General features: G+C 41.7%; 1 protein-coding gene and 1 pseudogene across 2 annotated transcripts in view; one reads left to right on the top strand and one right to left on the bottom strand.

Annotated features, from left to right (window-relative positions):
* REC114 (REC114 meiotic recombination protein) overlaps positions 1 to 11,673 on the top strand; it is a 113,181-nt gene that overhangs the window by 33,847 nt on the left and 67,661 nt on the right. The gene's annotated exons all lie outside the window — the stretch shown is intronic.
* LOC132487478 (eukaryotic translation initiation factor 5-like) lies at positions 2,309 to 10,564 on the bottom strand (annotated as a pseudogene).

Genomic DNA, 11,673 nt, shown 5'->3' with positions numbered 1-11,673 from the left:
GCATTGTACTAGGTGCTAGGGATATAGCAGTGAACAGCAAAGACAAAAATCCCTGTCATCATGGAGTGTCATCATTCTAGTGGGGAGAAACAGTAATAAACAAATAGGTCAAATATATTTAAAAGACATGAATTTTTGGTGAATCCCTTACACATTCTGTTATAATATGGCAGCATCCCACAGTTGTGTATTGTGATGATTCATCTTTCCACTCTAGTGGAAGATAGCCTTATCTTTGAATGTGAGATGACCTGCAAAGTCATCTTTGCATTCCTTGTGACTTTTAAAATTGTAGCACTACTTGTACAGTTGTGCTTTATCTGCCACTGTTAGGGCTTGTATCAGCTGCCAAGAGGTAAGATTTGTTGTTCAACTTTGAATGTAGAATCCCAGATGGTGGACTGATGGATGCCTAGCACATAGTTAATTCTCCTTGTCAGTATCATGGGTCTTTGCCGAATGGTGACATTAATGCAGTTTGGCTTCCTCAGACATAGGGGCCCACCCTGTTCCTTATCTCTGCTCCATTCTTTTGCACCAATGGTAGATGTTGTTACAAACTTGGTATCATACATGGAATGATTTTTTGCACTGCAGTAACAAAACCAAGTTTATTAAATTCTAAGACATCACTATTGAGAAATATTGTAGCTCTACAATTTGGTGCATGTTGTATATACATACATAACTTGAGTAATATTTTTTAAATCTTCTTTAAACTCTTTTTATTTATTTTTTATTATACCAAATGTTTATATAATTTCAATGTGAAAAAAACTCACATACATTTGTTAAGGTTTCATTGTAATCTGTGAGATGGATCACAAAGAAAGAGGTGAATGATATAAGCCATGCTCCCCCAAAAATTCACTCCATGCATTTTGAGTCCCACAGTGTACTTTTTGTGTAAATTTGTATCTTCAGGATGATTTCTCAGATGTAGTCATAAGCCCGTCTATCAAGGGAGTTTACATCAGCAGATTGGGCAAGCACATCACAAGGAAGTTATTTCCAAATCTAAAGCCCAGGATGGGCTGGGTCAGGCCCTAGGCACCTGCTTTCCATTGCCATCATCACAGACTTCCTGGGTATCTTACAAGATTCAGTGTGAAAATAAAAAACACCCCAAGTCTTACACCAAAATATAGGCTCTTATAAGTATGCTTTTAGCTTTTTTAAAAAATAAGACATTTTGGGGGGTGTGGGGGGGAATTTGAGACATAGTTAACACTTATTTTGGCAAGATCGCAATGAAAACCTGAAAAGCATAAGCTATGTGTCCAAATGCAAAAGTCATCAAAGAACCATAGTTTATCAGGGGAAAAATCCACACTGAACAAAAGATACAGTATGTCTAAATATTTTGAAATTGTAATTTGAATCAAGAGTAAATGCTGAAAAATTATGCTCAGTGTTTGCTAGAGATTAAGTGTGCCTTTTCCTGCTTCCCCCAAATAAAATCGTAGAGCTTACTATTTAATCACTCCCCAGAGTTTCAGTTTTCTCTCAGTATAAAGCAAGAGCTACATACACATAATAAAATGCTTATATGTTAATGTAGTAATTCCCCTGGCTCATCCAACGTGCAAGTGCACATGACTTCAAAGACTACAATTTGGGGCAAGTATAGAAGAGATGAAAAAAACACAATTCAAGTTTCAAAACCTGTTCTTAAAATTTTATTTATAGGACACTCAGGTCATTTTAACTCCTCAGTAAGGTAAAGGTATTGCACTGTCATTTGATTATCAGTCCACCTTGGCATGGGAAGAATGTACATTACCACATGCCAATCTGAGGAACTAGAAATAAGACTTAAAAGTAGTACATTTCTTAATGACTACGTAAGGTATTTATAAGTAAATTTATGTTCACATTCTGCTGAGACCTCTTTATAGTCTCAGCACCTGACAATATCTAACGGGTTCCAATAATCCTATCAGGTTAAATGATGATGCAGCATTTTTTAAAGGGGCCAATTATTTCAGCTTACTTAAGTCATTGAGAGCCAAAAATCTGAAGAACAAGCAAAATCAAATCTTTATTTTTATAACTATATAAATGTGATCCAAATGTGTCCACCACTAATTTTTCAAAAAGAAACATGCTGTAAATAAGCACACTGCATCTGCTCACTGATATGTGTATGGACTCCCTAGATGTCTTGTTGGGTTTAAATACAGACCACTCACAGAAATACATTTTTAGTAGAAAGTGTAGCATGATGTTAAGCCATTTTAGCTTTTGCACATACATGTTGCACTTCTGGCTGATGATGCAGAAAGATTCTCAGCATTAAACTGTTAAGCTGGGCTGCATCCACCCCTTTAAATGGCATCAATATCAATGTCATCATCCTTGTTGTCAGACTTTACAGCTTCAACTTTCAGTACACTGGCAGTCTTTGACTACATCACCTCAGTATTCTCATCTTCATCATCATCTTCACCAGCACAAGATTCTTCCTCTGCTTCCTTCAACCATTTTATAAAAGGTTCCGCTTTGACACGAATCTCTTTGGCAAGTTCTTTTGAGACATATTTCTTAGAGGCCTTTTCTGACCAGCTAATGATGACTTCTTCCTCCAAAAGGTCTGCATAATACATCTCCTTCCAGATATGTGGAATCTTGGAGCAGAGCTGAGCTTGGTGCATTGCTACCACACACTCCAAACAATGAAGAAGGTTCCGTTGAGCTTTTTTGTTGTTGTGACAAAATCGTAAGAAATTTACGTAAGAAACAAATTTCTTAATTTGTTCTCTGATCTTCTTATTAAAAAGAACTTCAGTCAAAATAAGAGGGCCCATGGCTTTTACATTCAGTCTTTCTGCTTCAGCTATAATTTGTCAGATGAGTCAATACGACCCTCTTCTTTCTTTTTCTTAACAAAATCAAACAGGATATTGACACGCTCTTCAACAGTCCTTTCCAAATCATCACTGAGAGTTAAAAGTTTTGCGTGGTCACTGATTTCATCCATTCTTCACCTTTGAGCTTCCTCTGTTGTATCCTCCCCTCAGTCATCATCTTCCTCTTCTTCCACAGCATGTGGAGGAGGACAGATTTCATTGGGGGGGGGGTGGTGGTGGTGTCTCACTGCTGGACACGGAGCCATTTTCCTTGTCTTTGTCCTTTCTAGTTTTCTTTTCCTTTTCTTTCTTTCCTGAACCATTGTCACTATTCTCAGGTGGGATTTTGAGAATGAACGTGCAGAGTTTATGAGGTGTGTCAAGCATGCCTCGGTAGCCCAAGGCTTTACAAGAATTACCTATTGTTTGCTTCTTTGGATTGACATGCACATCCATTTCGGGATTCTCACACTCAAGACAGAGAACAAATTTTTTAATGAATCCATCCAACATGCCTTGCAGCTTATTCGCCTCATGAGGTCCACTGACAATGTAACGGTCATTCTTTTTTTTTTACATCTTTATTGGAGTATAATTGCTTAACAATGGTGTGTTAGTTTCTGCTTTATAACAAAATGAATCAGTTATACATATACATAAGTTCCCATATCCCCTCCCTCTTGCGTCTCCCTCCCACCCTCCCTATCCCACCCCTCCAGGTGGTCACAAAGCACCGAGCTGATCTCCCTGTGCTATGCGGCTGCTTCCCACTAGCTGTCTACCTTACGTTTGGTAGTGTATATATGTCCATGCCTCTCTTTTGCTTTGTCACAGTTTACCCTTCCCACTCCCCATATCCTCAAGTCCATTCTCTAGTAGGTCTGTGTCTTTATTCCTGTCTTACCCCTAGGTTCTTCATGACATTTTTTTCTTCTTAAATTACATATATATGTGTTAGCATATGGTATTTGTTTTTCTCTTTCTGACTTACTTCACTCTGTATGACAGACTCTAGGTCCATCCACCTCATTACAAGTAGCTCAATTTCATTTCTTTTTATGGCTGAGTAATATTCCATTGTATATATGTGCCACATCATCTTTATCCATTCATCTGATGATGGACACTTAGGTTGTTTCCATCTCCGGGCTATTGTAAATAGGGCTGCTATGAACATTTTGGTACATGACTCTTTTTGAATTATGGTTTTCTCAAGGTATATGCCCAGTAGTGGGATTGCTGGGTCATATGGTAGTTCTATTTGTAGTTTTTTCAGGAACCTCCATACTGTTCTCCATAGTGACTGTATCAATTTACATTCCCACTAACAGCGCAGGAGGGTTCCCTTTTCTCCACACCCTCTCCAGCATTTATTGTTTGTAGATTTTTTAATGATGGCCATTCTGACTGGTGTGAGGTGATACCTCATTGTAGTTTTGATTTGCATTTCTCTAATGATTAATGATGTTGAGCATCCTTTCATGTGTTTGTTGGCAGTCTGTATATCTTCTTTGGAGAAATGTCTATTTAGGTCTTCTGCCCATTTTTGGATTGGGTTGTTTGTTTTTTTGTTATTGAGCTGCATGAGCTGCTTATAAATTTTGGAGATTAATCCTTTGTCCATTGATTCATTTGCAAATATTTTCTCCCATTCTGAGGGTTGTCTTTTGGTATTGTTTATGGTTTCCTTTGCTGTGCAAAAGCTTTTAAGTTTCGTTAGGTCCCATGTATTTATTTTTGTCTTTATTTCCATTTCTCTAGGAGATGGGTCAAAAAGGATCTTGCTGTGATTTATGCCATAGAGTGTTCTGCCTATGTTTTCCTCTAAGAGTTTGATAGTTTCTGGCCTTACATTTAGGTCTTTAATCCATTTTGAGCTTATTTTTGTGTATGGTGTTAGGGAGTGATCTAATCTCATACTTTTACATGTCCCTGTCCAGTTTTCCCAGCACCACTCATTGAAGAGGCTGTCCTTTCTCCACTGTACATTCCTGCCTCCTTTATCAAAGATAAGGTGACCATATGTGTGTGGGTTTATCTCTGGGCTTTCTATCCTGTTCCATTGATCTATCTTTCTGTTTTTGTGCCAGTACCACACTGTCTTGATTACTGTAGCTTTGTAGTATAGTCTGAAGTCAGGGAGCCTGATTCCTCCAGCTCCATTTTTCGTTCTCAAGATTGCTTTGGCTATTCGGGGTCTTTTGTGTTCCATACAAATTGTGAAATTTTTTGTTCTAGTTCTGTGAAAAATGCCAGTGGTAGTTTGATAGGGATTGCATTGAATCTGTAGATTGCTTTGGGTAGTAGAGTCATTTTCCCAATGTTGATTCTTCCAATCCAAGAACATGGTATATATCTCTCCATTTATTTGTATCATCTTTAATTTCTTTCATCAGCGTCTTACAATTTTCTGCATACAGGTCTTTTGTCTCCTTAGGTAGGTTTATTCCTAGATATTTTATCCTTTTTGTTGCAATGGTAAATGGGAGTGTTTTGATTTCACTTTCAGATTTTTCATCATTAGTGTATAGGAATGCCAGAGATTTCTGTGCATTAATTTTGTATCCTGCAACTTTACGAAATTCATTGATTAGCTCTAGTAGTTTTCTGGTAGCATCTTTAGGATTCTCTATGTAGAGTATCATGTCATCTGCAAACAATGACAGCTTTACTTCTTCTTTTCTGATTTGGATTCCTTTTATTTCCTTTTCTTCTCTGATTGCAGTGGCTAAAACTTCCAAAACTATGTTGAATAAGAGTGGTGAGAGTGGGCAGCCTTGTCTTGTTCCTGTTCTTAGTGGAAATGGTTTCAGTTTTTTGCCATTGAGGACGATGTTGGCTGTGGGTTTGTCATATATGGCCTTTATTATGTTGAGGAAAGTTCCCTCTATGCCTACTTTCTGCAGGGTTTTTATCATAAATGGGTGTTGAATTTTGTTGAAAGCTTTCTCTGCATCTATTGAGATGATCATATGGTTTTTCTCCTTCAGTTTGTTAATATGGTGTATCACGTTGATTGATTTGTGTGTATTGAAGAATCCTTGCATTCCTGGAATAAACCCCACTTGATCATGGTGTATGATCCTTTTAATGTGCTGTTGGATTCTGTTTGCTAGTATTTTGTTGAGGGTTTTTGCATCTATGTTCATCAGTGATATTGGCCTGTAGTTTTCTTTCTTTGTGACATCCTTGCCTGGTTTTGGTATCAAGGTGATGGTGGCCTCGTAGAATGAGTTTGGGAGTGTTCCTCCCTCTGCTATATTTTGGAAGAGTTTGAGAAGGATGGGTGTTAGCTCTTCTCTAAATGTTTGATAGAATTTGCCTGTGAAGCCATCTGGTCCTGGGCTTTTGTTTGTTGGAAGATTTTTTATCACAGTTTCAATTTCAGTGTTTGTGATTGGTCTGTTCATATTTTCCATTTCTTGCTGATCCAATCTTGGCAGATTGTGCATTTCTAAGAATTTGTCCATTTCTTCCAGGTTGTCCATTTTATTGGCATAGAGTTGCTTGTAGTAATCTCTCATGATCCTTTGTATTTCTGCAGTGTCAGTTGTTACTTCTCCTTTTTCATTTCTAATTCTATTGATTTGAGTCTTCTCCCTTTTTTTTCCTGATGAGTCTGGCTAATGGTTTATCAATTTTGTTTATCTTCTCAAAGAACCAGCTTTTAGTTTTATTGATCTTTGCTGTCATTTCCTTCATTTCTTTTTCATTTATTTCTGATCTGATTTTTATGATTTCTTTCCTTCTGCTAATTTTGGGGTGTTTTTGTTCTTCTTTCTCTAATTGCTTTAGGTGCAAGGTTAGGTTGTTTATTCGAGATGTTTCCTGTTTCTTAAGTTGAGATTGTATTGCTATAAACTTCCCTCTTAGAACTACTTTTGCTGCATCCCATAGGTTTTGGGTCGTTGTGTCTCCATTGTCATTTGTTTCTAGGTATTTTTTAATTTCCTCTTTGATTTCTTCAGTGATCACTTCGTTATTAAGTAGTGTATTGTTTAGCCTCCATGTGTTTGTATTTTTTACAGATCTTTTCCTGTAATTGATGTCTAGTCTCATAGCACTGTGGTTGGAAAAGATACTTGATACAATTTCAGTTTTCTTAAATTTACCAGGCTTGATTTGTGACCCAAGATATGATCTATCCTGGAGAATGTTCCATGAGCACTTGAGAAAAATGTGTATTCTGTTGTTTTTGGATGGAACGTCCTATAAATATCAATTAAGTCCATCCTGTTTAATGTATCATTTAAAGCTTGTGTTTCCTTATTTATTTTCATTTTGGATGATCTGTCCATTGGTGAAAGTGGGGTGTTAAAGTCCCCTACTATGAATGTGTTACTGTTGATTTCCCCTTTTATGGCTGTTAGTATTTGCCTTATGTATTGAGGTGCTCCTATGTTGGGTGCATAAACATTTACAATTGTTATATCTTCTTCTTGGATCGATCCCTTGATCATTATGTAGTGTCCTTCTTTGTCTCTTCTAGTAGTCTTTATTGTAACGTCTATTTTGTCTGATATGAGAATTGCTACTCCAGCTTTCTTTTGGTTTCCATTTGCATGGAATATCTTTTTCCATCCCCTTACTTTCAGTCTGTATGTGTCTCTAGGTCTGAAGTGGGTCTCTTGTAGACAGCATATATATAGGTCTTGTTTTTGTATCCATTCAGCCAATCTGTGTCTTTTGGTGGGAGCATTTAGTCCATTTACATTTAAGGTAATTATCGATATGTATGTTCCTATTCCCAGTTCCTTAATTGTTTTGGGTTCGTTATTGTAAGTCTTTTCCTTCTGTTGTGTTTCTTGCCTAGAGAAGTTCCTTTAGCATTTGTTGTAAAGCTGGTTTTGTGATGCTGAACTCTCAGCTTTTGCTTGTCTGTAAATGTTTTAATTTCTCCATCAAATCTGAATGAGATCCTTGCTGGGTAGAGTAATCTTGCTTGCAGGTTTCTCTCCTTCATCACTTTAAATATGTCCTGCCACTCCCTTCTGGCTTGCAGAGTTTCTGCTGAAAGATCAGCTGTTAACCTTATGGGGATTCCCTTGTGTGTTATTTGTTGTTTTTCCCTTGCTGCTTTTAATATGTTTTCTTTGTATTTAATTTTTGACAGTTTGATTAATATGTGTCTTGGCATATTTCTCCTTGGATTTATCCTGTATGGGACTCTCTGTGCCTCCTGGACTTGACTGACTATTTCCTTTCCCATATTAGGGAAGTTTTCAACTATAATCTCTTCAAATATTTTCTCAGTCCCTTTCTTTTTCTCTTCTTCTTCTTCTGGAACCCCTATAATTCGAATGTTGGTGTGTTTAATGTTGTCCCAGAGGTCTCTGAGACTGTCCTCAGTTCTTTTCATTCTTTTTTCTTTCTTCTGCTCTGCAGTAGTTATTTCCACTATTTTATCTTCCACGTCACTTATCCGTTCTTCTGCCTCAGTTATTCTGCTATTGATCCCATCTAGAGTATTTTTCATTTCATTTATTGTGTTTCTAATCATTGCTTGATTCATCTTTAGTTCTTCTAGGTCCTTGTTAACTGTTTCTTGCATTTTGTCTATTCTATTTCCAAGATTTTGTATCATCTTTACTATCATTATTCTGAATTCTTTTTCAGGTAGACTGCCTATTTACTCTTCATTTGTTCGGTCTGGTGGGTTTTTATCTTGCTCCTTCTCCTGCTGTGTGTTTTTCTGTCTTCTCATTTTGCTTATCTTACTGTGTTTGGGGTCTCCTTTTTGCAGGCTGCAGGTTCATAGTTCCCGTTGTTTTTGGTGTCTGTCCCCAGTGGCTAAGGTTGGTTCAGTGGGTTATGTAGTCTTCCTGGTGGAGGGGACTAGTGCCTGTGTTCTGGTGGATGAGGCTGGATCTTGTCTTTCTGGTGGGCAGGTCCACGTCTGGTGGTGTGTTTTCGGGTGTCTGGACTTTTTATGATTTTAGGCAGCTTCTCTGCTAATGGGTGGCGTTGTGTTCCTGTCTTGCTAGTTGTTTGGCATAGGGTGTCCAGCACTGTAGCTTGCTGGTCATTGAGTGAAGCTGGGTGCTGGTGTTGAGATGGAGATCTCTGGAAGATTTTCGCCGTTTGATATTATGTGGAGCTGGGAGGTCTCTTGTGGACCAGTGTCCTGAAGTTGGCTCTCCCCCCTCAAAGGCACAGCACTGACTCCTGGCTGCAGCACCAAGAACCTACTCAATTTGGGATGATTCGTTGTCTATTCATGTATTCCACAGATGCAGGGTACATCAAGTTGATTGTGGAGCTTTAATGCGCTGCTTCTGAGGCTGCTGGGAGAGATTTCCCTTTCTCTTCTTTGTTCTCACAGCTCCCGGGTCTCAGCTTTGGATTTGGCCCCACCTCTGCGTGTCGGTCGCTGGAGGGCGTCTGTTCTTCGCTCAGACAGGACAGGGTTAAAGGAGCAGCCGCTTCGGGGACTCTGGCTCACTCAGGCCGGGGAGGGAGGGAGGGGCACGGAGTGCAGGGCGAGCCTGAGGCGGCAGAGGCCGGCAGTGACGGGCTGCACAGGCTCCCCGGAAGGGGGGCGTGGACAGTGACCTGCGCTGGCACACAGGCCTCTTGGTGGCGGCAGCAGCAGCCCCAGCGTCCCACGCCCGTCTCTGGCGTCCGCGCTTTCAGCTGCGGCTCGCGCCTGTCTCTGGAGCTCCTTTAAGCAGCACTCTTAATCCCCTCTCCTCGCGCACCAGGAAACAAAGAGGGAAGAAAAAGTCTCTTGCCTCTTCGGCAGGTCCAGACTTTTTCCTGGACTCCCTCCCGGCTAGCTGTGGCGCATTAGCCCCTTCAGGCTGTGTTCACGCCGCCAGCCCCAGTCCTCTCCCTGCGCTCTGACCAAAGCCCGAGCATCAGCTCCTAGCCTCTCCCGCCCCGGCGGGCGAGCAGACAAGCCTCTCTGGCTGGTGAGTGCTGGTCGGCACCGACCCTCTGTGCGGGAATCTCTCTGCTTTGCCCTCTGCACCCTTGTTGCTGCGCTCTCTTCCACGACTCGGAAGCTTTCCCCCTCCGCCACCCGCCGTCTCCTCCCGCGAAGGGGCTTCCTAGTGTATGGAAACCTTTCCTCCTTCACGGCTCCCTCCCACTGGTGCAGGTCCCGTCCCTATCCTTTTGTCTCTGTTTTTTCTTTTTTCTTTTGCCCTACCCAGGTACGTGGGGAGTTTCTTGCCTTTTGGGAGGTCTGAGGTCTTCTGCCAGCGTTCAGTAGGTGTTCTGTAGGAGTTGTTCCACGTGTAGCTGTATTTCTGGTGTATCTGTGGGGGGTAGGTGATCTCTGCGTGTTACTCTTCCGCCATCTTCCCTGGAAGTCCATAACGGTTATTCTTAACATCAAACTGGGCCTGTGCTCCCAGTTCACAATGAAAATACTTGGTGGGATACGTTGGACGCTGATTAAGTGCTTTGGCTGCGTCAACCATGTTGACTATAACTGTCTTGATTCCATTTCCTTTGCCCTCAACCTTGGCAATCAGACGAGGCATCTTGCAGCGATAGAACTGGTCTGACACGCTGCAGTTGACGTTGACAGACATTTTGGCTCATTAGTGGCTTTATCAATAAGATGAAGAGATCTTTGATTGCAGCTTTTTGGTATCCCCTGTCTGGAGAAGAAGGGATGACATAAACGACTGCAAGAGTTCTCGGTCTCTGACATGAAAAATTTTTCGCCACTGAGGCTGTAAGCTTCTTGCTTGTATGCTGTGTTTGCCCAATACGGTACCAGTGGCTGCGCAACAGCTCATTTTCATCAAATAAAGACATAAACCCAACGTTGCTCTCCCGGGACTGGGATGAAGTGAGACACGCGCGAACCCGAGTCCGAGGAGCGCGGCGGAGGCAGCACAGCGAGCAGCGGCTGGGTCAGGCGCCACCAAGCAGCGGGGACAGGCTGTCCCAGCGACGTCTGGGGTCCACATCCTTCAGCGCCTGGGGCCTGGCGACCTCTGGAATGTTCTCGCTGTCTGGAATATGGTTGTTTTCTTACTGCAGTTTCCCTAGAAAGGAAAACCTGAAAGCAAGCTTGTGTGCTGACGTTTTATTGGAAAGAAGTATAACCCCAGGGCAGTAAGAGTGAGAGCAGGAGAAAAGAAAGTAAAGAAGAAAGTTGTACTAGGTTGAATAGGGTCCCCCAAAACTCATGTCCATCCAGAACCTCCAAATGTGACAGCAGGGGGAACCTGGCCTTACGGATACTTTGATTTCAGACTTCTGACTTCCAGATCTGTGAGAGCATAAAGTTCTGTTGCTTTAGGCCACCCTGTTTGTGGTCCATAATTATGGCAGCCCTTTCACACCCATAGGACTGAACTGATGATGGATCAGGGCCAACCACAGTCACCTGGGAAAGGAATGCTCGAAATCACTGCTGGGCAGGGCACGTCTTGGTCCAGCACTGTATGCTCAGAGCAGTGGTCCTCGGTCCTGGGTGCACCAGAGTCACCTGGAGAGTCTGCAGAAAATGCATGAGTTCTGGTCTCATCCCCAGGGATTCAAATTCAATATGTCTGGGCAGGTCCTGGTCCTCAGACAGGTCCCTCCATGCTTGCAAGATGGCTGCTACAGCTCCAAGTGGTGAGAGGTGTCCTGTACAGTTCTTGGGGTCTCAGAACACTCTGGGCTGTGTCCAGAGGCAGGAAGCAAGAAGTCCCTTCTCGGCATAGCTTTTTACAAGCAAGGGATCCATTTCCAGAAGCCCCCACAGAGCCTCTGCCTTCTGGCCAGAACTGCATCACAGGGCCCCTTCTTGCCCACCACTGGCGGTGGACTTGAACAAAGCTCTCTTTACTCTTTGGGCCAGAGAGGGACCCACACCACCCCT

The sequence above is a fragment of the Mesoplodon densirostris genome, chromosome 4 (genome assembly GCF_025265405.1).
Source record: "Mesoplodon densirostris isolate mMesDen1 chromosome 4, mMesDen1 primary haplotype, whole genome shotgun sequence".
Classification (NCBI taxonomy): domain Eukaryota; kingdom Metazoa; phylum Chordata; class Mammalia; order Artiodactyla; family Ziphiidae; genus Mesoplodon; species Mesoplodon densirostris.
The sequence above is the reverse complement of the archived record's forward strand: the minus strand, read 5'-3'. Positions and strand labels throughout refer to the sequence as shown.